Source organism: Pseudophryne corroboree, chromosome 4, assembly GCF_028390025.1.
Source record: "Pseudophryne corroboree isolate aPseCor3 chromosome 4, aPseCor3.hap2, whole genome shotgun sequence".
In the NCBI taxonomy this organism is placed as follows: Eukaryota; Metazoa; Chordata; class Amphibia; order Anura; family Myobatrachidae; genus Pseudophryne; species Pseudophryne corroboree.
In genome coordinates, this window is record NC_086447.1 from 817,197,896 (window position 1) to 817,224,946 (window position 27,051).

The following is a 27,051-nucleotide window of genomic DNA, read 5'->3' on the forward strand; positions in this document are numbered from 1 at the left end:
CTACATTCTATACCTGTGGTGCATTTTAGTTTTGCAGTTTGCTGTCACAGTGACCACCAGTATACTATATATAGCAGTATGGTACGGAAGGCCACTGCTGTACCTACCTCTGTGTCGTCATTAAGTATACTATCCATCTACATTCTATACCTGTGGTGCATTTTAGTTTTGCAGTTTGCTGACACAGTGACCACCAGTATACTATATATAGCAGTATGGTACAGAAAAGGCCACTGTTGTACCTACCTCTGTGTCATCATTAAGTATACTATCCATCTACATTCTATACCTGTGGTGCATTTTAGTTTTGCAGTTTGCTGACACAGTGACCACCAGTATACTATATATAGCAGTACGGTACGGAAGGCCACTGCTGTACCTACCTCTGTGTCGTCATTAAGTATACTATCCATCTACATTCTATACCTGTGGTGCATTTTAGTTTTGCAGTTTGCTGTCACAGTGACCACCAGTATACTATATATAGCAGTACGGTACGGAAGGCCACTGCTGTACCTACCTCTGTGTCGTCATTAAGTATACTATCCATCTACATTCTATACCTGTGGTGCATTTTAGTTTTGCAGTTTGCTGACACAGTGACCACCAGTATACTATATATAGCAGTACGGTACGGAAGGCCACTGCTGTACCTACCTCTGTGTCGTCATTAAGTATACTATCCATCTACATTCTATACCTGTGGTGCATTTTAATTTTGCAGTTTGCTGACACAGTGACCACCAGTATACTATATATAGCAGTATGGTACGGAAGGCCACTGCTGTACCTACCTCTGTGTCGTCATTAAGTATACTATCCATCTACATTCTATACCTGTGGTGCATTTTAGTTTTGCAGTTTGCTGACACAGTGACCACCAGTATATATAGCAGTATGGTACGGAAGGCCACTGCTGTACCTACCTCTGTGTCGTCATTAAGTATACTATCCATCTACATTCTATACCTGTGGTGCATTTTAGTTGTGATCAGTATATATAGTAGTAGGCCATTGCTATTGATAGTGATACTGGCATATAATTCCACACATTAAAAAATGGAGAACAAAAATGTGGAGGTTAAAATAGGGAAAGATCAAGAGCCACTTCCACCTCCTGCTGAAGCTGCTGCCACTAGTCATGGCCGAGACGATGAAATGCCATCAACGTCGTCTGCCAAGGCCGATGCCCAATGTCATAGTAGAGAGCATGTAAAATCCAAAAAACAAAAGTTCAGTAAAATGACCCAAAAATCAAAATTGAAAGCGTCTGATGAGAAGCGTAAACTTGCCAATATGCCATTTACGACACGGAGTGGCAAGGAACGGCTGAGGCCCTGGCCTATGTTCATGGCTAGTGGTTCAGATTCACATGAGGATGGAAGCACTCATCCTCTCGCTAGAAAAATTAAAAGACTTAAGCTGGCAAAAGCACAGCAAAGAACTGTGCGTTCTTCTAAATCACAAATCCCCAAGGAGAGTCCAATTGTGTCGGTTGCGATGCCTGACATTCCCAACACTGGACGGGAAGAGGTTGCGCCTTCCACCATTTGCACGCCCCCTGCAAGTGCTGGAAGGAGCACCCGCAGTCCAGTTCCTGATAATCAAATTGAAGATGTCACTGTTGAAGTACACCAGGATGAGGATATGGGTGTTGCTGGCGCTGGGGAGGAAATTGACAAGGAGGATTCTGATGGTGAGGTGGTTTGTTTAAGTCAGGCACCCGGGGAGACACCTGTTGTCCGTGGGACGAATATGGCCATTGACATGCCTGGTCAAAATACTAAAAAAATCAGCTCTTCGGTGTGGAATTATTTCAACACAAATGCGGACAACAGGTGTCAAGCCGTGTTGCCTTTGTCAAGCTGTAATAAGTAGGGAGAAGGACGTTAACCACCTCGGAACATCCTCCCTTATACGTCACCTGCAGCGCATTCATTATAAGTCAGTGACAAGTTCAAAAACTTTGGATGACAGCGGAAGCAGTCCACTGACCACTAAATCCCTTCCTCTTGTAACCAAGCTCCTGCAAACCACACCACCAACTTCCTCAGTGTCAATTTCCTCCTTACCAAGGAAAGCCAATAGTCCTGCAGGCCATTTCACTGGCAAGTCTGACAAGTCCTCTCCTGCCTGGGATTCCTCCGATAGATCCTTGAGTGTAACGCCTACTGCTGCTGGCGCTGCTGCTGTTGTTGCTGCTGGGAGTCGATCGTCATCCCAGAGGGGAAGTCGGAAGACCACTTGTACTACTTCCAGTAAGCAATTGACTGTCCAACAGTCCTTTGCGAGGAAGATGAAATATCACAGCAGTCATCCTGCTGCAAAGCAGATAACTCAGGCCTTGACAGCCTGGGCGGTGAGAAACGTGGTTCCGGTATCCACCGTTAATTCAGAGGCAACTAGAGACTTGATTGAGGTACTGTGTCCCCGGTACCAAATACCATCTAGGTTCCATTTCTCTAGGCAGGCGATACCGAAAATGTACACAGACGTCAGAAAAAGAGTCACCAGTGTCCTAAAAAATGCAGTTGTACCCAATGTCCACTTAACCACGGACATGTGGACAAGTGGAGCAGGGCAGACTCAGGACTATATGACTGTGTCAGCCCACTGGGTAGATGTATTGCCTCCCGCAGCAAGAACAGCAGCGGCGGCACCAGTAGCAGCATCTCGTAAACGCCAACTCGTTCCTAGGCAGGCTACGCTTTGTATCACCGCTTTCCATAAAAGGCACACAGCTGACAACCTCTTACGAAAACTGAGGAACATCATCGCAGAATGGCTTACCCCAATTGGACTCTCCTGGGGATTTGTGACATTGGACAACGCCACCAATATTGTGCGTGCATTACATCTGGGCAAATTCCAGCACGTCCCATGTTTTGCACATACATTGAATTTGGTGGTGCAGAATTATTTAAAAAAACGACAGGGGCGTGCAAGAGATGCTGTCGGTGGCCCAAAGAATTGCGGGCCACTTTCGGCATTCAGCCACCGCGTACAGAAGACTGGAGCACCACCAAACAATCCTGAACCTGCCCTGCCATCATCTGAAGCAAGAGGTGGTAATGAGGTGGAATTCAACACTCTATATGCTTCAGAGGATGGAGGAGCAGCAAAAGGCCATTCAAGCCTATACATCTGCCCATGATATAGGCAAAGGAGGGGGAGTGCACCTGACTCAAGCGCAGTGGAGAATGATTTCAACATTGTGCAAGGTTCTGCAACCCTTTGAACTTGCCACACGTGAAGTCAGTTCAGACACTGCCAGCCTGAGTCAGGTCATTCCCCTCATCAGGCTTTTGCAGAAGAAGCTGGAGACATTGAAGGAGGAGCTAAAGCAGAGCGATTCCGCTAGGCATGTGGAACTTGTGGATGGAGCCCTTAATTCGCTTAACCAGGATTCACGGGTGGTCAATCTGTTGAAATCAGAGCACTACATTTTGGCCACCGTGCTCGATCCTAGATTTAAAACCTACGTTGTATCTCTCTTTCCGGCAGACACAAGTCTGCAGAGGTTCAAAGACCTGCTGGTGAGAAAATTGTCAAGTCAAGCGGAACGTGACCCGTCAACAGCTCCTCCTTCACATTCTCCCGCAACTGGGGGTGCGAGGAAAAAGCTAAGAATTCCGAGCCCACCCGCTGGCGGTGATGCAGGGCAGTCTGGAGCGAGTGCGGACATCTGGTCCGGACTGAAGGACCTGCCAACGATTACTGACATGTAGTCTACTGTCACTGCATATGATTCTCTCACCATTGAAAGAATGGTGGAGGATTATATGAGTGACCGCATCCAAGTAGGCACGTCAGACAGTCCGTATGTATACTGGCAGGAAAAAGAGGCAATTTGGAGGCCCTTGCAGAAACTGGCTTTATTTTACCTAAGTTGCCCCCACTCCAGTGTGTACTCCGAAAGAGCGTTTAGTGCAGCCGCTCACCTTGTCAGCAATTGGCGTACGAGGTTACTTCCAGAAAATGTGGAGAAGATGATGTTCATCAAAATGAATTATAATCCAGTCCTGCGTGGAGACATTCACCAGCAATTGCCTCCAGAAAGTACACAGGGACCTGAGATGGTGGATTCCAGTGGGGATGAATTAATAATCTGTGAGGAGGGGGATATACACAGTGAAAGGGGTGAGGAATCAGACGATGAGGGGGAGGTGGACATCTTGCCTCTATAGAGCAAGTTTGTGCAAGGAGAGATTGATTGCTTCTTTTTTGGTGGGGGCCCAAACCAACCAGTCATTTCAGTCACAGTCGTGTGGCAGACCCTGTCGCTGAAATGATGGGTTTGTTAAAGTGTGCATGTCCTGTTTATACAACATAAGGGTGGGTGGGAGGGCCCAAGGACAATTCCATCTTGCACATCTTTTTTCTTTCATTTTTCTTTGCATCATGTGCTGTTTGGGGACTATTTTTTTGAAGTGCCATCCTGCCTGACACTGCAGTGCCACTCCTAGATGGGCCAGGTGTTTGTGTCGGCCACTTGTGTCGCTTAGCAAAGTCATCCAGCGACCTTGGTGCGCCTCTTTTTTTCTTTGCATCATGTGCTGTTTGGGGACAATTTTTTTGAAGTTCCATCCTGTCTGACACTGCAGTGCCACTCCTAGATGGGCCAGGTGTTTGTGTCGGCCACTTGTGTCGCTTAGCTTAGTCACACAGCGACCTTGGTGCGCCTCTTTTTTTCTTTGCATCATGTGCTGTTTGGGGACAATTTTTTTGAAGTGCCATCCTGTCTGACCCTGCAGTGCCACTCCTAGATGGGCCAGGTGTTTGTGTCGGCCACTTGTGTCGCTTAGCTTAGTCACACAGCGACCTTGGTGCGCCTCTTTTTTTCTTAGCATCATGTGCTGTTTGGGGACAATTTTTTTGAAGTGCCATCCTGTCTGACACTGCAGTGCCACTCCTAGATGGGCCAGGTATTTGTGTCGGCCACTTGTGTCGCTTAGCTTAGTCACACAGCGACCTTGGTGCGCCTCTTTTTTTCTTTGCATCATGTGCTGTTTGGGGACAATTTTTTTGAAGTGCCATCCTGTCTGACACTGCAGTGCCACTCCTAGATGGGCCAGGTGTTTGTGTCGGCCACTTGTGTCGCTTAGCTTAGTCACACAGCGACCTTGGTGCGCCTCTTTTTTTCTTTGCATCATGTGCTGTTTGGGGACAATTTTTTTGAAGTGCCATCCTGTCTGACACTGCAGTGCCACTCCTAGATGGGCCAGGTGTTTGTGTCGGCCACTTGGGTCGCTTAGCTTAGCCATCCAGCGACCTCGGTGCAAATTTTAGGACTAAAAATAATATTGTGAGGTGTGAGGTGTTCAGAATAGACTGGAAATGAGTGGAAATTATGGTTATTGAGGTTAATAATACTATGGGATCAAAATGACCCCCAAATTCTATGATTTAAGCTGTTTTTTAGGGATTTTTGAAAAAAACACCCGAATCCGACAAAACATTTTCGGTGAGGTTTTGCCAAAACGCGTCCGAATCCAAAACACGGCCGCGGAACCGAATCCAAAACCAAAACACAAAACCCAAAAAATGTCCGGTGCACATCACCAATAAGAATGCACACATCATACACATAATAAGCAAGATACGTTAAACTGAGCACCTAATAAGATGCATTGAACTGCTGTAGGCATGATTACAGTCGTTATAATAATCCTCTGACGCAAGATTAATGTGTATTGCAAGTACTACAAGTGTTTGGAATAATGTGTGTAATGATTTTAGGGGCCCTGAGGACCTATCCTAAAATTAAAATCATAAAATGTGAAATGATTAGAATATGTCTGCTTCACTGAAATTTTAAATAGGGAACCAATTAAATATATATAATTTAAGATCAACACAATCAGATTCACTGAAACACTAATAAAATAGATCCAAATATATATGGTGGCATTTATAGCATATTGCAATTGTCCGTCATGGCACTTATGGTATATAGTTATTGTAATACAATGGCTAACATTCAGTTATTACAGAATAACAGAGTTGATCTCAGGCAATTTAAAATACAGACCACAGACCCTTCAGTTAAAAAAAACTGATTTATTGAAAATAGAAGCAGACTAACATGATTTGATATATAACGGTGTAAATAATACTAATACACTGCATTAAATAATATAATAAAAAAATATATATAACATGCCCCAATCATACATAATAGTCATATATTGCTACCTAGATTATATTTATTGGGAGCATAACCAGCATTCTGTAATAAAGAACATAACATTTTGTTGAATGATATAATACACAGTGGCCCTCATTCCGAGTTGTTCGCTCGCTAACTGTTTTTAGCAGCATTGCAAACGCTAGGCCGCCGCCCTCTGGGAGTGTATCTTAGTTTAGCAGAATAGCGAACGAAAGATTAGCAGAATTGCTACTAAATAATTCTTTGCTGTTTCTGAGTAGCTCCAGACCTATTCCTAGATTGCGATCAGCTCAGTCCGTTTAGTTCCTGGTTTGACGTCATAAACACACCCTGCGTTTGGCCAGCCACTCCCCCCTTTCTCCAGACACTCCCGCGTTTTTCCCTGACACTCCTGCGTTTTTTAGCACACTCCCGTAAAACGCTCAGTTACCTCCCAGAAACGCCCCTTTCCTGTCAATCATTTACCGATCAGCAGTGCGACTGAAAAGCGTCGCACGAACACCAGCAAATCTACTAAGTTTTGTGTTAAATAACTTAGCACATGCGCTCTGCGTACCATGCGCATGCGCATTTAGCAACAAATCGCAGCATAGCGAAAATCGGCAACGAGCAAACAACTTTGAATGACCACCCCTGTGCATTTCTTGTGCAGATAAGGTTTTCCTCTTTGTGACAGACCTTAAACATCCACAAATTACCGTATATACTCGAGTATAAGCCGACTTTTTCAGCACGTTTTTTTGTGCTGAAAAGCCCCCTCGGCTTATACTCGAGTCAGTGGAAGGAGGGACACGGAGGGCACAGCGCGCGGCTCTCCTGTGTACCTCCTGCGTCTCCGTCTCCGGCGGCGTGTGTGTGTGTTAAATGAACTGCCCGTTCGTGAGCTCTGATTGGCTCACGAACCAGCACTTAATTTAACACACACACGCCGCCGGAGACGGAGACGCAGGAGGGACACAGGAGAGCCGCGCGCTGTGCCCTCCGTGTCCCTCCTTCAGAAGACAACGCGGGAGCGATGGAGGGTAAGTATCCTTCCTGGCACTTTGGGGCATATCTGGCAGCATGAGGGCACATCTGGCAGCATGAGGGCACATCTGGCACTGTGGGGCATATCTGGCAGCATGAGGGCACATCTGGCACTGTGGGGCATATCTGGCATATCTGGCAGCATGAGGGCACATCTGGCACTGTGGGGCATATCTGACATATCTGGCAGCATGAGGGCACATCTGGCACTGTGGGGCATATCTGGCAGCATGAGGGCACATCTGGCACTGTGGGGCATATCTGGCAGCATGAGGGCATATCTGGCATATCTGGCACTGTGGGGCATATCTGGCACTGTGGGGCATATCTGGCACTGTGGGGCATATCTGGCAGCATGAGGGCATATCTGGCAGCATGAGGGCATATCTGGCACTGCGGGGCATATCTGACAGTATGAGGGCATATCTGGCAGCATGAGGGCTGTGTACGGCTAGAGCTGCATTTCCCACCCTAGGCTTATACTCGAGTCAATGAGTTTTCCCAGGTTTTTGTGGTAAAATTAGGTGCCTCGGCTTATATTCGGGTCGACTTATACTCGAGTATATACGGTATCCCAAACCTCATTAATATAGACATCCAGATCTGTGACATCCGTAGCCTTGAGTCCACTGCAACACATGGGACAGTATTGTCCTTTGGAAGCAGAGGACACAGTACCTTGCTTCAAGTGAGTATAAGTTCTTTAAATAAGAGGCAATTATATTATATTTAGGTCATGTTTTTGGGCTGTGAGAGGAAACTGAAGCACCCAGAGAAAACCAAACACAGACAGAACATACAAAATTCAACCAGTGCAGTTAGACAACAGTAATAACCACTGTGACACTGTGCTGCCATATATGCAGGGGCGCTTTAAGGCCCTCATTCCGAGTTGATCGCTCGCTAGCTGCTTTTAGCAGCAGTGCAAACGCTAAGCCGCTGCCCTCTGGGAGTGTATCTTAGCTTAGCAGAAGTGCGACCAAAAGGTTTGCAGAACTGCTCCAAAATATTTTAATGCAGTTTCTGAGTAGCTGCAGACCTACTCCTACCTTGCGATCACTTCAGACTATTTAGTTCCTGTTTTGACGTCACACACACGCCAGTGGCGGAACTAGCGAGCGTTGGGCCCAGGTGCGACAAAATGCTTTGGGCCCCCCATCCCATCCAAGTCCACCCCCTCACCCCTGGAGAGGATCTGGTGAGGGGGACCTGCTCAGGGCCAGAGAAATGGATACCTAGCAACAGTGCCGTGATTAGACATTTTAGCACTGTGTGCAAGAAGCGGCATCGGAGCCCCACCCCTGCATGCAAAACAGGGGCAGTGCGCGCCGCAGGCGCGCGCAAAAATACATAGTGGCGTGGCTTCATAGGGGTGTGGCCACAAAATAACGGTGCACAGTAGTCTTCATTATTCAAATTATGCCGCACAGTAGCACCACTACACCAGGTAGAGACCCTTTTACACCTTACAGCGGACAGATTCCTCTTTTTACACATTACGGCAGACAGCGTCCCCTTTTTACACATTACGGCAGACAGCGTCCCCCTTTTACACATTACGGCAGACAGCGTGCACTTTTTACACATAACGGCAGACAGCGTCCCCTTTTTACACATAACGGCAGACAGCGTGCCCTTGTTACACATAGCGGCAGACAGCGTACACTTTTTACACATAACGGCAGACAGCGTGCCCTTGTTAAACATAGCGGCAGACAGCGTACACTTTTTACACATAACGGCAGACAGCGTCCCCCTTTTTCCACATTACGGCAGACAGCGTCCCCTTTTTACACATTACGGCAGACAGCGTCCCCTTTTTACACATTACGGCAGACAGCGTGCACTTTTTACACATAACGGCAGACAGCATCCCCTTTTTACACATAACGGCAGACAGCGTGCCCTTGTTACACATAACGGCAGACAGCGTGCCCTTGTTAAACATAGCGGCAGACAGCGTACACTTTTTACACATAACGGCAGACAGCGTCCCCCTTTTTACACATTGCGGCAGGCAGATTCCCCCTTTTTACACATTGCGGCAGGCAGATTCCCCCTTTTTACACATAGCGGCAGGCAGATTCCCCATTTTTACACATTGCGGCAGGCAGATTCCCCCTTTTTACACATAGCGGCAGGCAGATTCCCCATTTTTACACATTGCGGCAGGCAGATTCCCCATTTTTACACATTGCGGCAGGCAGATTCCCCATTTTTACACATTGCGGCAGGCAGATTCCCCATTTTTACACATAGCGGCAGGCAAAACCCCATTTTTACACATTGCGGCAGGCAGATTCCCCATTTTTACACATTGCGGCAGTCAGATTCCCCATTTTTACACATTGCGGCAGGCAGATTCCCCGTTTTTACACATAGCGGCAGGCAGATTCCCCCGTTTTACACATTGCGGCAGGCAGATTCCCCAGTTTTACACATTGCGGCAGGCAGTCCCAACAAAGACAGAAAGAAAGAAAGAAAGAAAGAAAGAAAGAAAGAAAGAAAGAAAGAAAGAAAGAAAGAAAGAAAGAAAGAAAGAAAGAAAGAAAGAAAGAAAGAAAGAAAGAATTATACTTACCCTCTCCGCTGGCTCAGGCTCCTCGGTGCAGCTTGACGATTCCCGGGCAGTAGAGAAGGAGGAGGAGGGAGGTGGAGGAGGGAGCCGCAGCAGCGCTGTGTTATTGGTGGCCTCCACCAATAACACAGCTGCTGCTGCCCCTCTGCTTCACTATAGGCTGTTCTCGGAAGACAGCCTATAGTGAAGCAGAGGGGCAGCAGCGCCTCCACCAGTAACAAAGCGCTGCTGCGGCTTCCCCCCGTACTGCTGCTCCTCTCCTCTCCGGGCGGCTGTGCGCTGTGGGCAGCGGTTGCCCGCAGCACACAGCGGCATGTAATGAGTCAGTTTGACTCATTACATGCTTTACATGCTTTGGGCCCCTGGACAGAGGCGGGCCCCAGTGCAACGCACTGGTTGCACTGGCGGTAGTTCCGCCTCTGATACACGCCCTGCGTTTGGCCAGCCACTCCCAGGTTTCCCCAGGCACGCCTGCGTTTTCATCTGACACGCCTGCGTTTTTTTAGCACACTCCCGGAAAATGGTCAGTTACCTCCCAGAAACGCCCCATTCATGTCAATCACTCACCGATCAGCAGAGCGACTGAAAAGAGTCGCTCGACCTTGTGTGAAACTGCATAGTTTTTTGTGGAAGTACGTCGCACGTGCGCACTGCGGCCCATACGCAGAAATACAGATTTTTAGCCTGATCACTGCGCTGCGAACAACGGCAGCTAGCGATCAACTCAGAATTACCACCTAAGAGAGGAGGAGGCCCGTGCGCAGCCTCCTCCGTCCGGCCCCCTCCGCTCTGCCGGCGTCCGGCAGAGGAGCAGCACTGTAAACAATCTGAGCACTAAAGTGCTCAGACCCTAATGCACATGCACAGATCTCCGGGAAAGTGGCATGGCAGCCGTTTTCCTGCCGATTTCTGCAGCGGTGCTGCCATATGCAAATTCAAAAAATGGGCACAGTAGTAGTAAAAAAACAAACATATTTATATTGAGCACTGTCTGCATTTCAAGAAAACAGGAGGAGGGGGGCTTCCCTGCGGCTATAGGCATGACATAGGGGAGAGTATAGAACATAGCACTGGCGGAACTACCAGTAGTGCAAGAGGTGCATTGCACTAGGCCCTTGGGTACTAAGGGGCCCACTGCTGTCCAGTACAGCAGCAGGAAGGGCAACCCTGCCTGAGGAGCCTGCCCCTTATTTTAGGGAGGTGTGTCTGACCTTGTGTGTGGGCAGCAACAGCAGACTGCCTTCTGAGCCGGACTAAAAAGGGGATCCTTCCTGATTCACAGCTGTCTGTTTCGCACTTTTAAGCATTTGGGGCTGGGAAGCCAGAGGGCAGGCCGCCAGTCCCTGCCAAACTCCGCACACATGAAACCTGCATGAACTCGTACCGCGGTCAAGGCGCACTTCACTGATGACTCCTGCAGTTAAATACACAAATGCTGTGTGCCGTGCCCCGGCTGGGCTGTCTTTGCCTCCGCCTCTCCTACTCTCTTGGCGTGCTAGTGGCACAGTGCTGAGAGATGAGACATCATGAAGAGCACAGCAAGCACAGAGCAGAACTGCAGTACAAGTGCGACAATTGAGCTAGAAACTAAAAGGAACCAGAGGTGTAGCTAGGCGCCATGGTGCCGGAGCAAGGGTATGTTTTGACGCTCCCCCTTCTCCCCTGTACTGAATTGGGGGCTTAGCCAACATGTGGTGGCATGTTACATTTGAAAAGAAACAATATTTAAAAATCCTAAAGAGGTGCAGGGCTGGTTCTGGACCTTGTGGAGCTCTTTGGGTGCCCTCCATGTTTAAAATATGGCCAGTGCATGCCGAAGGCTTGCAACAACAAGTTAGTGGCATGGCAGTACAGATGGGTGTCGTACGGTATGCCGGCGCTCGGGCTCCCGGCGACCAGCATACCGGCTCCGGGAGCCCGACCGACGGCATACCGACAGCGTGGCGAGCGCAAAGGAGCCCCTTGCTGGCTCGCTGCGCTCGCAATGCAGCGGGCACGGTGGCGCGCTACTATTTTATTCTCCCTCCAGGGGGGTCGTGGACCCCCACGAGGGAGAATAGTTGTCGGTATGCCGGGTGTCGGGATTCCGGCGCCGGTATATTGTGCGCCGGGATCCCGACATTCGGCATACAGAAGACCACCCGTACAGACTGTGTAATGGTTAGCATTACTGCCTACAGCACTGTGGTCATTGGAACGATTCCCACCACAGCCCTGTGTAGAATTTGTATATTCTCCCACTATGCTTTAATGAAAATATTGTCCTAGAACTGCCTGAGGGGCAGAGAGTGCTGCACCGCAACAGCCTGAGGGGCAAAGAGAGGGGCTGCAGCAGCCGGGGCAGAAAGAGGTGCTGCAGCAGCAGTAGCTGGGGCAGAGAGAGGTGCTGCAGCATCAATGTAGAGAGAGGTACTAAAGCAGCTTGGGCAGAGAGAGGTTCTGCAGCATCTCAAGTAGAGACATGTGCTGCAGTTTCCAGGAAAGAGAGAGGTGTGGCAGCAGCGGGGGCAGAGAGTGATGCTGCAGGACAGAAGTAACTCTGGATCATACTTGGTTCATACCCATTTTGCCGGTGCCATGGGCTTTTGGAAAGAAGGGGGCACTCGCTTGCATTTGCCCCCCAGGCTAAAAGTTGACAGCCAGCCCCTGCTTCCCCTGCAACCCACTGCATTCCGCTATCAATCTCTGCCTCCCCATGTCACCCACTCCCTATCAACTTCTACCTCTCACTGTGACTCGCTGCCTGGGAGAAAATGGTACATTGACAATGCTATGAGGAGGAGGGTGAACATAGGGATCGGACGAAGGGGAACATCGTCATAACATAAGGAAAAATGAGACATTAAGATGGCAATTGGGAAAAGAGGGAACATAGAAATAACATAGGAGAGAACAGGGAACACATATATGACACAAGGGAGAATAGGGAACACTGACATGACATGGGGGAAAAAAAGTACATACTGTATACATGACATAGAGGAGAAGAGGGAACATATACATGACAAAGGGGAGAAGAAGGAAAATCAGAATCACAGAAGAAGAGGGAACGTAGACTTTATATGAGGAGAAAAGGAAACATCGACAAGTCATAGGGCAGAATAAGGAACAATGGGGCAGATGTATTAACCTGGAGAAGGGATAAAGAAGTGATAAAGCATTGATACGTGCAAGGTGATAACACACCAGCCAATCATTACGGATTTCAAAATGACAGTTAGTAACTGACTGGCTGGTGCGTTATCACTTTGCACTTATCACTGTTTTATTACTTCTTATCACTTCTTTATCCCTTCTCCAGGCATAATACATCTGCCCCAACAGAACATATGGCAGAAAGGAGCAGAGCCGGCCCTTACCAATATGATGACCTAGGCAAGATTTTGGCTGGTGCCCCCTAGCACTGCCGCTATTTCCACCTCTGACCCAGCAGCTCTTTCCCAGCACCATCACCTCTCACCCCTCACCAATAGCAGTCCTCATTTTGATGCTCCTACCCCCTATATTTTTAATAGCAAAAGTGCGCACGAAAGGAATGTGTTCTTGCTGGGAAGGGGCATGGCCACACCATAGTATCCCCAATTCAAATTACGCCACACAGTATTGCAACTTTATTCACATTATATCATGTGATAGTGTCCTTTATTCATGTTACATCACACTGTACTACCACTTTACCTTATGTACGTTACTCCTCACAGTAGTGCCCCATATTCACATTGCACCACACCATATTGCTCTTTATTCATATTAGACCACACAGTAGTACCCTTTCTAAACATTACACCACACAGTAGAACACCTTATATACATAATGCCACACATAAGTAATGCCTTTATACACCTAATACCACACAATAATGCCCCTTACACATGTGACACATATTATTAATGTCCTTATAAACATAATGCACCTTACACATTTGCCAACCTTTATTAATGCCCTAGTACACATAATGACACACATAATGCCCCTTACACATATGCCGCACATTATAAATGCCCTTATACACATAATGACACACATAGTGCCTCTTACACATATGCCACACATTATAAATGCCCTTATACACATAACACACGTAATGCCCCTTGCACATATGCAAAACACTATTGCACAATCAACCCACCCATAGCAGCACTCACATGGCCTATATTCTGTGTGTGACTGTGGCTGTATCTGCATACAAAATGCTACGTTACAGTGATTTCCAGGAACACATTGTAACGTAGCATTTCATATGCAGATACAGCCGCAGTCACACACAGAATATAGGGGGTCATTTAGACCCGTTCGCAAGCAGCGGTTTGTCGCTGCGGTGCGAACGGGTCTGGAATGCGCATGCGCAGCGGCCGCACTGCACGCGTGCGTCGTTGCCCGGCGACAGGGGTCGCCAGGATTTGTCGCATCCAATGGAGAAAGCGGTCGCAGAGCTGACCGCAAGAAGATTGACAGAAAGAAGGGGTTCCTGGGCAGATCCGGACCGTAGGCTGCCATTTTTGGGTAGTGGAGAAGAAAACGCAGGTGTAACCAGGAGAACGGAGGGCGGATATCTGGCGTCAAAGCCGGCTCCAGCATTGCAGAGTTCGTCGCACAGGGTAAGTATATCCAGGACTAGTCAATTTCTGCTTGAAATTTTTTTAGCTTAGCAGGGCTGCACAAGCGATCGCAGTCCTGCTAAGCTAAAATACACTCCCCCATAGGCGTGGACTAGTTGATCGCAGCAGCAGCAAAAAGTTACTGGCTGCGATCAACTCGGAATGACCACCCTAGACATGCCGCATATCATTTTAATCAGCAGAAGCTGCTTGTGCCCCTAGGTATTCCAAATGCTCTAGGCATTTGCCTAGTTTGCCTATGCCTAGGACCGGCTCTGGAAAGGAGTACATTTACATGACACGGGGAGAAGAGGGAACATAAACATAACATGGAGTGAAGGGCGAACATATTCATGGCACAAGACAAATGGGGAAAATAGACATGATATGGGAATGTTATGGAACATAAACATCACAAAGAGAAAAAGAGGGAACATAGACATAGGGGGTCATTCCGAGTTGTTCGCTCGTTGCCGATTTTCGCTATACTGCGATTAGTTGCTTACTGCGCATGCACAAGGTACGCAGGAGCCGGCAGCAGGTACGGAGGCGGCGCTAGGAGATGAGCTCATCTCCGCACCGCCTCTCCTCATGTAGTAAATGGGTCCCAGGTCGCATCGACCCGAGAACCCGTTTACACTGCCACTGACCCGGGAATAACACTGCTTATAACAATATGCCGGGTGGATACCGGGTTATTTGTGCGATGTGAAAGGGGTAATAGGGGAGAAGAGGGACACCGACATGACATGGGAAAAAGAGGGACACAGACATGACATGAGGAGAAGAGGGACATAGACATGACATGGGAAGAAGAGGGCATAGACATGACATGAGTAGAAGGGCATAGACAAGACATTGGGAGAAGAGGGGCATAGACATGAAATGGGGAAAAGAAGGACATACTGTAGACATGACAAGGGGAGAAGAGGGACATAGACATGATATGAGGGACGATTTATCAATGATTTTTATCATACGCAACAAGTTTTAAAACTTGTTGCATATGATAAATGGTACTCTAGTCAATCAGCTCCAAACTGTCATGGGATGAAAAAATGACAATTTGGGGCTGATTGTCTGGAGCACCATTTATCATATTCAGTGAGTTTTAAAACTCGTGTCTGATAAAACTTGTTGATAAATCAGCTCCATGGGAGAAGAGGGACATAAATATGACATGGGGAGAAGAGTGGCAAAGATATGACATAAGGGAGAAGAGGAAACATAGACATCCCTGTGAATTGTTACAATCATGATTATCAAATGCCAACTGTGCTATTTGATATTATTACTAGAGATGAGTGGGTCCGGATCTCCGAGAACCGGACCCACCCGAACACTGTGAACCGAGTCGGGATCCGAGTCCTGTTTAGGGTTTTCCTGCCAGACTTGGATCCCAAAGAGAGGCCAAACGTCATCTTCACGCTGTCGGATTGTCGCTGGTTTTGGATTCCATAAAGATTCCCGTGATCGGCACCATCTTCACCCTGGCTGTGGAGAGTGTACTGGACGGAGGTGTCCATCGGTACTGTGTATATTTGATGTGGGGTGTATCAGTCTAGGGGTGCCCTGTCAGCTCTGCTGTATCAGTCCAGGGGGTGCTCTTTCAGCTCTGCTGCATCAGTCCAGGGGTGCTCTTTCAGCTCTGCTGCATCAGTCCAGGTGTGCTCTGTGAGCTCTGCTGTATCAGTCCAGGGGTGCTCTTTCAGCTCTGCTGCATCAGTCCAGGGTGCTCTGTAAACTCTGCCGTATAAGTCCAGGGGTGCTCTTTCAGCTCTGCTGCATCAGTCCAGGGGTGCTCTGTAAACTCTGCCATATCAGTCCAGGGGTTCTCTTTCAGCTCTGCTGTATCAGTCCAGGGGTGCTCTTTCAGCACTTCTGTATCAGTACAGGGGTGCTCTTTCAGCACTTCTGTATCAGCCCAGGGGTGCTCTTTCAGCTCTGCTGTATCAGTCCAGGGGTGCTCTTTCAGCACTTCTGTATCAGTCCAGGGGTGCTCTTTCAGCTCTGCTGTATCAGTCCAGGGGTGCTCTTTCAGCACTTCTGTATCAGTCCAGGGGTGCTCTTTCAGCTCTGCTGTATCAGTCCAGGGGTGCTCTTTCAGCTCTGCTGTATCAGTCCAGGGGTTCTCTTTTAGCTCTGCTGTATCAGTCCAGGGGTTCTCTTTCAGCTCTGCTGTATCAGTCCAGGGGTGCTCTTTCAGCTCTGCTGTATCAGTCCAGGGGGTGCTCTTTCAGCTCTTCTGTATCAGTCCAGGGGGTGCTCTTTCAGCTCTGCCATATCAGTCCAGGGGTGCTCTTTCAGCTCTGCTGTATCAGTCCAGGGGTTCTCTTTCAGCTCTGCTGTATCAGTCCAGGGGTGCTCTTTCAGCTCTGCTGTATCAGTCCAGGGGTGCTCTTTCAGCTCTGCTGTATCAGTCCAGGGGTGCTCTTTCAGCTCTGCTGTATCAGTCCAGGGGTGCTCTTTCAGCTCTGCTGTATCAGTCCAGGGGTTCTCTTTCAGCTCTGCTGTATCAGTCCAGGGGTTCTCTTTCAGCTCTGCTGTATCAGTCCAGGGGTGCTCTTTCAGCTCTGCTGTATCAGTCCAGGGGTGCTCTTTCAGCTCTGCTGTATCAGTCCAGGGGTGCTCTTTCAGCTCTGCTGTATCAGTCCAGGGGTGCTCTGTGAGCTCTGCTGTATCAGTCCAGGGGGTGCTCTTTCAGCTCTTCTGTATCAGTCCAGGGGTGCTCTGTCCGTCCATCCAGGGGCTCCGCCCCAGTGTAAAATGAAAATAATAAATGCTAAAAACAATATAAAATTATAAATTTTGGTTTGTTTGTTTGTGCTGTACCCCAGTGTACAATACAATTTGTATTTAAGTACTGTGACACTGCCGGTCAGACCGCAGTATATTATTATTTCGTACTCATACAGGTATTGTGCGACGTTGTTGGTGAAATTAAACCACAGTGTTCGATTACTATTTCTGAATCATACACACATGTATTGTGTGACACTGTTGGTGAAGGTGGTACCACAGTAATATATTTTATTTGCTACTCATACACGTATTGTGTATGAGTAGCAATAAGCATCAATTGTGTAGGATACTATTGTATAGCACTGTCTTTATTGCTTAGGTAAACAGAACAATTATTACAACTCCCACCAGCTACACAGTGAACTAGGATATTATTGTATAGCACTGTCTTTATTGCTTAGGTAAACTGGAGTTGCTATTATTATTAGCAGACTTTAGCCTGTTTAATTGTTAGATATTTGGGGAATTTGTGATGGCCCCCTCCCCTATCAGTATTTGTTTGTTTTAGATTTTTTAGCCCACCAGTGGATATGGGGCAATGGGTGGGATTTTAATCAGTGAACCTATACCTTACACATGTTTGTATTAGTTCATATTAGAGTTTACTGGGCTGATTGATCCAGGGTGCAGGACTCGAAGGGTGTAGGCTCAATGTCACTGACCTGGGTTCAGAGTGTTGAGAACTCGGGGGTTCTTCCCATGATCGGAAGGAGGAACCACAGCTGGGCCGGAGCAGGGATGGCCGGATGTAGGTTTTCCTCATGCAGAACTAGTTGTAGTAACTGGCATATAATGCTGAAGAATTAAATGATGATTTGAGAACGATGGTGAAGCACACAGAAGAATGAAGAACGTGTGAGCAATGCTGAAGAGATGAATGAGGATTTGAGAACGATGGTGAAGCACACAGAAGAATGAAAAACTTGTGAGCGTTGCTGAAGAAATGAATGAGGATTTGAGAACGATGGTGAAGCACACAGAAGAATGAATAACTTGTGAGCGTTGCTGAAGAAATGAATGAGGATTTGAGAAAGATGGTGAAGCACACTGAAGAATGAAGAATTTGTGAGCGATGCTGAAGAGATGAATGAGGATTTGAGAACGATGGTGAAGCACACAGAAGAATGAAGAACTTGTGAGCGTTGCTGAAGAAATTAATGAGCATTTGAGAACGATGGTGAAGCACACAGAAGAGTGAAGAACTTGTGAGCGTTGCTGAAGAAATGAATGAGGATTTGAGAAAGATGGTGAAGCACACTGAAGAATGAAGAATTTGTGAGCGATGTTTGAAGAATGAGAAGCTTGTGAGCGATGTTGAAGAAATGAATGAGGATTTAAGATTCAGTGTAACTCTGGAAGTATGGAAGGTGTTCCACTTGGAGATATCATGTAATACAGGAAACACAGGAGGTGTCCCCCTAAGAGAAACACTGTAACTCAGAGAATGTCCCACTGAGTGCTACACTGTAACGCTGGTAGCACAGTGAATGTTCCACTGAGTGATACACTGTAACGCTGGTAGCACAGTGATTGTTCCACTGAGTGATACACTGTAACGCTGGTAGCACAGTGATTGTTCCACTGAGTGATACAGTGTAACGCTGGTAGCACAGTGAATGTTCCACTAGGTGATACACTGTAATGCTGGTAGCACAGTGATTGTTCCACTGAGTGATACTCTGCAAACGCTTCTAGCACAAGGAATGTTCCAGTGAGTGATACTCTGCAAACGCTGGAAGCACAAGGAATGTTCCACTGAGTGATACTCTGCAAACGCTGGAAGCACAAAGAATGTTCCACTGAGAGATACTCTGCAAACGCTTGTACACAGGAGACGTTCAGTTAGAGAACTCACTGAACGCTGCTAGCACTGGTGATCATAGAAGAGACGATACTCAGGCGCCGGAGCTCTGCACGGCGTCTTCCTTTGAACTTCCCGCTCTCTCCCAATTGGCGGAAGGGGCCGATGACGTCACTCGCCCACCACGCTCCCGTGAACGCCAGGCACAATGGCGGTGCCCACACCCCTGGAACCCGCCGGAGGCAGCGCCAGCAAGACGCAACAACCCAGTGCCCACCGGGGGCGGCGACCTCCGGGAGACCCAGCGCACCCGGAGCGGTAAGCGCGGCAGCCGCAGCGCCGCAAGTGTGACAGTACCTTCTCCTCTAGGAGTGGCCCCTGGACACTTTCCTGGTTTCGTGGGATGCTTAGAATGAAAGATCCGGACTAGTCGGGGAGCAGTGACTTCAGAAGCTTTGACCCAGCTCCTCTCCTCAGGACCATAACCTTTCCATTCTACCAGATACTGTAAATTTTTGTGAAGATAATGAGAGTCAAGAATAGCTTTGATTTCAAGTTCTGTTCCAGCTTCAGTCTCTACCGAGGTCGGCCTAGGAGACTCTGAATGGAACCGATTTAAGATGAGGGGACGAAGAAGAGAAACATGGAACAAATTTGGTATCCGAAAGTGGGAAGGCAACCCCAATTTGCAGACAACCGGGTTCAGGACTTGCAAAACAGGGTAAGGACCGATGAACCTCGGAGCAAACTTCATAGTGGGCACTCTTAAATGAAGATTGCAGGTAGAGAGCCATACCCTGTCACCAACTTTGTATTGAGGAGCTGCTCGCCGTTTTCTATCCGCAAAGAATTTGTAGCGGCCAGAGATTTTTTTGAGATTAGCATGAACCTTACTCCAGATGTGACTGAAGTGCTGGAGAGTAAAAGCTGCAGCAGGAACATCCTCCGAAGGAGAGATGGGTAATTCTAGGACTCGTGGATGGAACCCATAATTAATGAAGAATGGAGACTCACCAGTGGAAGAGTGATACAGATGGCTATGGGCAAACTCGGCCCAGGATAACAGTTCCACCCAATCGTCCTGCGAAGGAGAAAGATAAATGTGGAGAAAAGTCTCTAAATCTTGATTGACGCGTTCAGTCTGCCCATTGGTTTGTGGATGGTAAGCAGATGAGAACTAAGTTTTATTTGTAAAGCTGAACAGAGGGCCCTCCAGAATCTAGCAGTGAACTGTACCCCTCGATCAGAGACTATCTCCCGAGGTAACCCGTGCAGGCGGAAGTGTTCACGAATATATAGTAAAGCCAACTTGGGAGCCGTTGGTAACCCGGACAACGGAACAAAATGTGCCATTTTAGAAAAGCGGTCAATAATCACCCAGATGGTATTGTAACCCTTGGAGCGGGGCAATTGTCCATGGAAATATGGGTCCAGGGTTTCTTAGGAATGGACAGTGGATGAAGCAACCCCGCAGGAGGCAGACAAAGAGTTTTGTGCTGAGCACATTGAGGACATGAGTTGACATAATCTTGTATATCCTTCTTTATGGTGTCCCACCAATATGACCTTCGTAGAAATTCACACATTTTTTGAACACCAGGATGACCGGAAAACTTGGAGATATGAGCCCACTGCAGCAACTTTGGACGAAATTCAACTGGTACAGACATTCTCCCAGGAGGAGGACCCAGAGTAGTAGGAGCTGCTGAAATAGAGACTGGACTGAGAAGCAAACTCTTTTCAAAGGAATTCTCCTCATCCGAGGCCGTTAAAGAACGAGACAGAGCATCAGCCTTAGCGTTGAGAGTCCCGGCCCGGTACTTAATAACGAACGAGAATCGAGTGAAAAAGAGTGCCCATCTAGCTTGACGGGAATTCAAGCACTGGGCCATCTTGATATACAACAAGTTCTTGTGATCGGTATAGATCGTAATTAGGTGTTTAGCACCTTCCAATAAGTACCTCCATTCTTCTAGGGCAGATTTTATTGCTAAAAGCTCCTGATCTCCAATGGTGTAGTTTCGTTCAGCAGGAGAGAACTTACGAGAATGTAAACCACATGGATGTAACTTCCCATCAGAGGAGTACTGTGAAAGAACGGCACCGATGCCTACTGAATAAGCACGACTTCCAAGAAGAATGGTTTAGAAAAATTTGGTTGTTGGCGTACCGGAGCAGACATGAAGGCTGATTTCAACCGGGCAAACGCTACTTCAGCTTCTGAAGACCAGTGACTTGGGTCAGACCCATTTTTGGTTAGGGCAGTAATAGGTGCAACAATGGTAGAAAATCCCTTTATAAATTTCCGGTAGTAATTTGCAAAGCCCAGAAATCTTTGTACCGCTTTCAAGGAGAGTCCAGTCCCGAATGGCAGTGAGTTTCTCCGGATCCATGCAAAGCTCCGTACCTGAGATGACATATCCGAGGAATGGAATTGAAGGGACCTCGAAGACACATTTGGAAATCTTGCTGTAGAGACGATTCCTTCGTAGGCGAAGAAATACTTCTTTGACCTGTACTCTGTGCTCTGCAAGATTCTTAGAAAATATCAGAATGTCATCCAAGTACACCACTATGCTTTGATATAACATATCTCGGAAGATTTCATTTACAAATCCCTGAAAAACGGCAGGGGCATTGCTGAGGCCAAACGGCATTACCAGATACTCGTAATGCCTGTCTCTGGTATTAAAGGCTGTCTTCCATTCGTCCCCCTGTCGGATACGTATCAAATTATAGGCTCCTCTTAAGTCGAGCTTAGTGAAAACGTGGGCTCCACGAACCCTATCAAATAGCTCCGTGATTAGCGGTAGAGGGTATTTGTTCTTAACGGTGATATCGTTTAAGCCACGATAATCAATACATGGTCTTAACCCTCCGTCCTTCTTCTTCACGAAAAAGAAACCTGCTCCAGCCGGGGAGGTAGAGGGGCGAATGAATCCTTTCAGCAGATTAGACTTGATGTAGTCCGACATAGCTTGGGTCTCGGGTAATGATAATGGATATGTTCGTCCCCGAGGTGGCATTCTCCCTGGGATAAGCTCAATGGGACAGTCCCAGGGTCTATGCAGTGGTAACTGATCGGCCGCCTGTTCTGAAAATAGTCTAGAGATGAGCGCCGGAAATTTTTCGGGTTTTGTGTTTTGGTTTTGGGTTCGGTTCCGCGGCCGTGTTTTGGGTTCGACCGCGTTTTGGCAAAACCTCACCGAATTTTTTTTGTCGGATTCGGGTGTGTTTTGGATTCGGGTGTTTTTTTAAAAAAACCCTAAAAAACAGCTTAAATCATAGAATTTGGGGGTAATTTTGATCCCAAAGTATTATTAACCTCAAAAAACATAATTTACACTCATTTTCAGCCTATTCTGAACACATCACACCTCACAATATTATTTTTAGTCCTAAAATTTGCACCGAGGTCGCTGTGTGAGTAAGATAAGCGACCCTAGTGGCCGACACAAACACCGGGCCCATCTAGGAGTGGCACTGCAGTGTCACGCAGGATGGCCCTTCCAAAAAACCCTCCCCAAACAGCACATGACGCAAAGAAAAAAAGAGGCGCAATGAGGTAGCTGACTGTGTGAGTAAGATTAGCGACCCTAGTGGCCGACACAAACACCGGGCACATCTAGGAGTGGCACTGCAGTGTCACGCAGGATGTCCCTTCCAAAAAACCCTCCCCAAACAGCACATGACGCAAAGAAAAAAAGAGGCGCAATGAGGTAGCTGTGTGAGTAAGATTAGCGACCCTAGTGGCCGACACAAACACCGGGCCCATCTAGGAGTGGCACTGCAGTGTCACGCAGGATGTCCCTTCCAAAAAACCCTCCCCAATCAGCACATGATGCAAAGAAAAAGAAAAGAAAAAAGAGGTGCAAGATGGAATTATCCTTGGGCCCTCCCACCCACCCTTATGTTGTATAAACAAAACAGGACATGCACACTTTAACCAACCCATCATTTCAGTGACAGGGTCTGCCACACGACTGTGACTGATATGACGGGTTGGTTTGGACCCCCCCCAAAAAAGAAGCAATTAATCTCTCCTTGCACAAACTGGCTCTACAGAGGCAAGATGTCCACCTCATCTTCACCCTCCGATATATCACCGTGTACATCCCCCTCCTCACAGATTATCAATTCGTCCCCACTGGAATCCACCATCTCAGCTCCCTGTGTACTTTGTGGAGGCAATTGCTGCTGGTCAATGTCTCCGCGGAGGAATTGATTATAATTCATTTTAATGAACATCATCTTCTCCACATTTTCTGGATGTAACCTCGTACGCCGATTGCTGACAAGGTGAGCGGCGGCACTAAACACTCTTTCGGAGTACACACTTGTGGGAGGGCAACTTAGGTAGAATAAAGCCAGTTTGTGCAAGGGCCTCCAAATTGCCTCTTTTTCCTGCCAGTATAAGTACGGACTGTGTGACGTGCCTACTTGGATGCGGTCACTCATATAATCCTCCACCATTCTATCAATGTTGAGAGAATCATATGCAGTGACAGTAGACGACATGTCCGTAATCGTTGTCAGGTCCTTCAGTCCGGACCAGATGTCAGCATCAGCAGTCGCTCCAGACTGCCCTGCATCACCGCCAGCGGGTGGGCTCGGAATTCTGAGCCTTTTCCTCGCACCCCCAGTTGCGGGAGAATGTGAAGGAGGAGATGTTGACAGGTCGCGTTCCGCTTGACTTGACAATTTTGTCACCAGCAGGTCTTTCAACCCCAGCAGACCTGTGTCTGCCGGAAAGAGAGATCCAAGGTAGGCTTTAAATCTAGGATCGAGCACGGTGGCCAAAATGTAGTGCTCTGATTTCAACAGATTGACCACCCGTGAATCCTTGTTAAGCGAATTAAGGGCTGCATCCACAAGTCCCACATGCCTAGCGGAATCGCTCCGTGTTAGCTCCTTCTTCAATGCCTCCAGCTTCTTCTGCAAAAGCCTGATGAGGGGAATGACCTGACTCAGGCTGGCAGTGTCTGAACTGACTTCACGTGTGGCAAGTTCAAAGGGCATCAGAACCTTGCACAACGTTGAAATCATTCTCCACTGCACTTGAGACAGGTGCATTCCATCTCCTATATCGTGCTCAATTGTATAGGCTTGAATGGCCTTTTGCTGCTCCTCCAACCTCTGAAGCATATAGAGGGTTGAATTCCACCTCGTTACCACTTCTTGCTTCAGATGATGGCAGGGCAGGTTCAGTAGTTTTTGGTGGTGCTCCAGTCTTCTGTACGTGGTGCCTGTACGCCGAAAGTGTCCCGCAATTTTTCTGGCCACCGACAGCATCTCTTGCACGCCCCTGTCGTTTTTTAAAAAATTCTGCACCACCAAATTCAAGGTATGTGCAAAACATGGGACGTGCTGGAATTTGCCCATATTTAATGCACACACAATATTGCTGGCGTTGTCCGATGCCACAAATCCACAGGAGAGTCCAATTGGGGTAAGCCATTCCGCGATGATCTTCCTCAGTTGCCGTAAGAGGTTTTCAGCTGTGTGCGTATTCTGGAAAGCGGTGATACAAAGCGTAGCCTGCCTAGGAAAGAGTTGGCGTTTGCGAGATGCTGCTACTGGTGCCGCCGCTGCTGTTCTTGCGGCGGGAGTCCATACATCTACCCAGTGGGCTGTCACAGTCATATAGTCCTGACCCTGCCCTGCTCCACTTGTCCACATGTCCGTGGTTAAGTGGACATTGGGTACAACTGCATTTTTTAGGAGACTGGTGAGTCTTTTTCTGACGTCCGTGTACATTCTCGGTATCGCCTGCCTAGAGAAGTGGAACCTAGATGGTATTTGGTAACGGGGGCACACTGCCTCAATAAATTGTCTAGTTCCCTGTGAACTAACGGCGGATACCGGACGCACGTCTAACACCAACATAGTTGTCAAGGACTCAGTTATCCGCTTTGCAGTAGGATGACTGCTGTGATATTTCATCTTCCTCGCAAAGGACTGTTGAACAGTCAATTGCTTACTGGAAGTAGTACAAGTGGGCTTACGACTTCCCCTCTGGGATGACCATCGACTCCCAGCGGCAACAACAGCAGCGCCAGCAGCAGTAGGCGTTACACGCAAGGATGCATCGGAGGAATCCCAGGCAGGAGAGGACTCGTCAGACTTGCCAGTGACATGGCCTGCAGGACTATTGGCATTCCTGGGGAAGGAGGAAATTGACACTGAGGGAGTTGGTGGGGTGGTTTGCGTGAGCTTGGTTACAAGAGGAAGGGATTTACTGGTCAGTGGACTGCTTCCGCTGTCACCCAAAGTTTTTGAACTTGTCACTGACTTATTATGAATGCGCTGCAGGTGACGTATAAGGGAGGATGTTCCGAGGTGGTTAACGTCCTTACCCCTACTTATTACAGCTTGACAAAGGGAACACACGGCTTGACACCTGTTGTCCGCATTTCTGGTGAAATACCTCCACACCGAAGAGCTGATTTTTTTGGTATTTTCACCTGGCATGTCAACGGCCATATTCCTCCCACGGACAACAGGTGTCTCCCCGGGTGCCTGACTTAAACAAACCACCTCACCATCAGAATCCTCCTGGTCAATTTCCTCCCCAGCGCCAGCAACACCCATATCCTCCTCATCCTGGTGTACTTCAACACTGACATCTTCAATCTGACTATCAGGAACTGGACTGCGGGTGCTCCTTCCAGCACTTGCAGGGGGCATGCAAATAGTGGAAGGCGCATGCTCTTCACGTCCAGTGTTGGGAAGGTCAGGCATCGCAAACGACACAATTGGACTCTCCTTGTGGATTTGGGATTTCAAAGAACGCACAGTTCTTTGCGGTGCTTTTGCCAGCTTGAGTCTTTTCAGTTTTCTAGCGAGAGGCTGAGTGCTTCCATCCTCATGTGAAGCTGAACCACTAGCCATGAACATAGGCCAGGGCCTCAGCCGTTCCTTGCCACTCCGTGTGGTAAATGGCATATTGGCAAGTTTACGCTTCTCCTCCGACAATTTTATTTTAGGTTTTGGAGTCCTTTTTTTTCTGATATTTGGTGTTTTGGATTTGACATGCTCTGTACTATGACATTGGGCATCGGCCTTGGCAGACGACGTTGCTGGCATTTCATCGTCTCGGCCATGACTAGTGGCAGCAGCTTCAGCACGAGGTGGAAGTGGATCTTGATCTTTCCCTAATTTTGGAACCTCAACTTTTTTGTTCTCCATATTTTATAGGCAGAACTAAAAGGCACCTCAGGTAAACAATGGAGATGGATGGATTGGATACTAGTATACAATTATGGACGGACTGCCACGGTTAGGTGGTATAAAAAAACCACGGTTAGGTGGTATATATTATAATAATAATACAATTATGGATGGACGGACTGCCTGCCGACTGCCGACACAGAGGTAGCCACAGCCGTGAACTACCGCACTGTACACTGGTTGATAAAGAGATAGTAGTATACTCGTAACAACTAGTATGACACTATGACGACGGTATAAAGAATGAAAAAAAAACCACGGTTAGGTGGTATATATTATAATAATAATACAATTATGGATGGACGGACTGCCTGCCGACTGCCGACACAGAGGTAGCCACAGCCGTGAACTACCGCACTGTACACTGGTTGATAAAGAGATAGTAGTATACTCGTAACAACTAGTATGACACTATGACGACGGTATAAAGAATGAAAAAAAAACCACGGTTAGGTGGTATATATTATAATAATAATACAATTATGGATGGACGGACTGCCTGCCGACTGCCGACACAGAGGTAGCCACAGCCGTGAACTACCGCACTGTACACTGGTTGATAAAGAGATAGTAGTATACTCGTAACAACTAGTATGACACTATGACGACGGTATAAAGAATGCAAAAAAAACCACAGTTAGGTGGTATATATTATAATAATAATACAATTATGGATGGACGGACTGCCTGCCGACTGCCGACACAGAGGTAGCCACAGCCGTGAACTACCGCACTGTACACTGGTTGATAAAGAGATAGTAGTATACTCGTAACAACTAGTATGACACTATGACGGTATAAAGAATGAAAAAAAAACCACGGTTAGGTGGTATATATTATAATAAT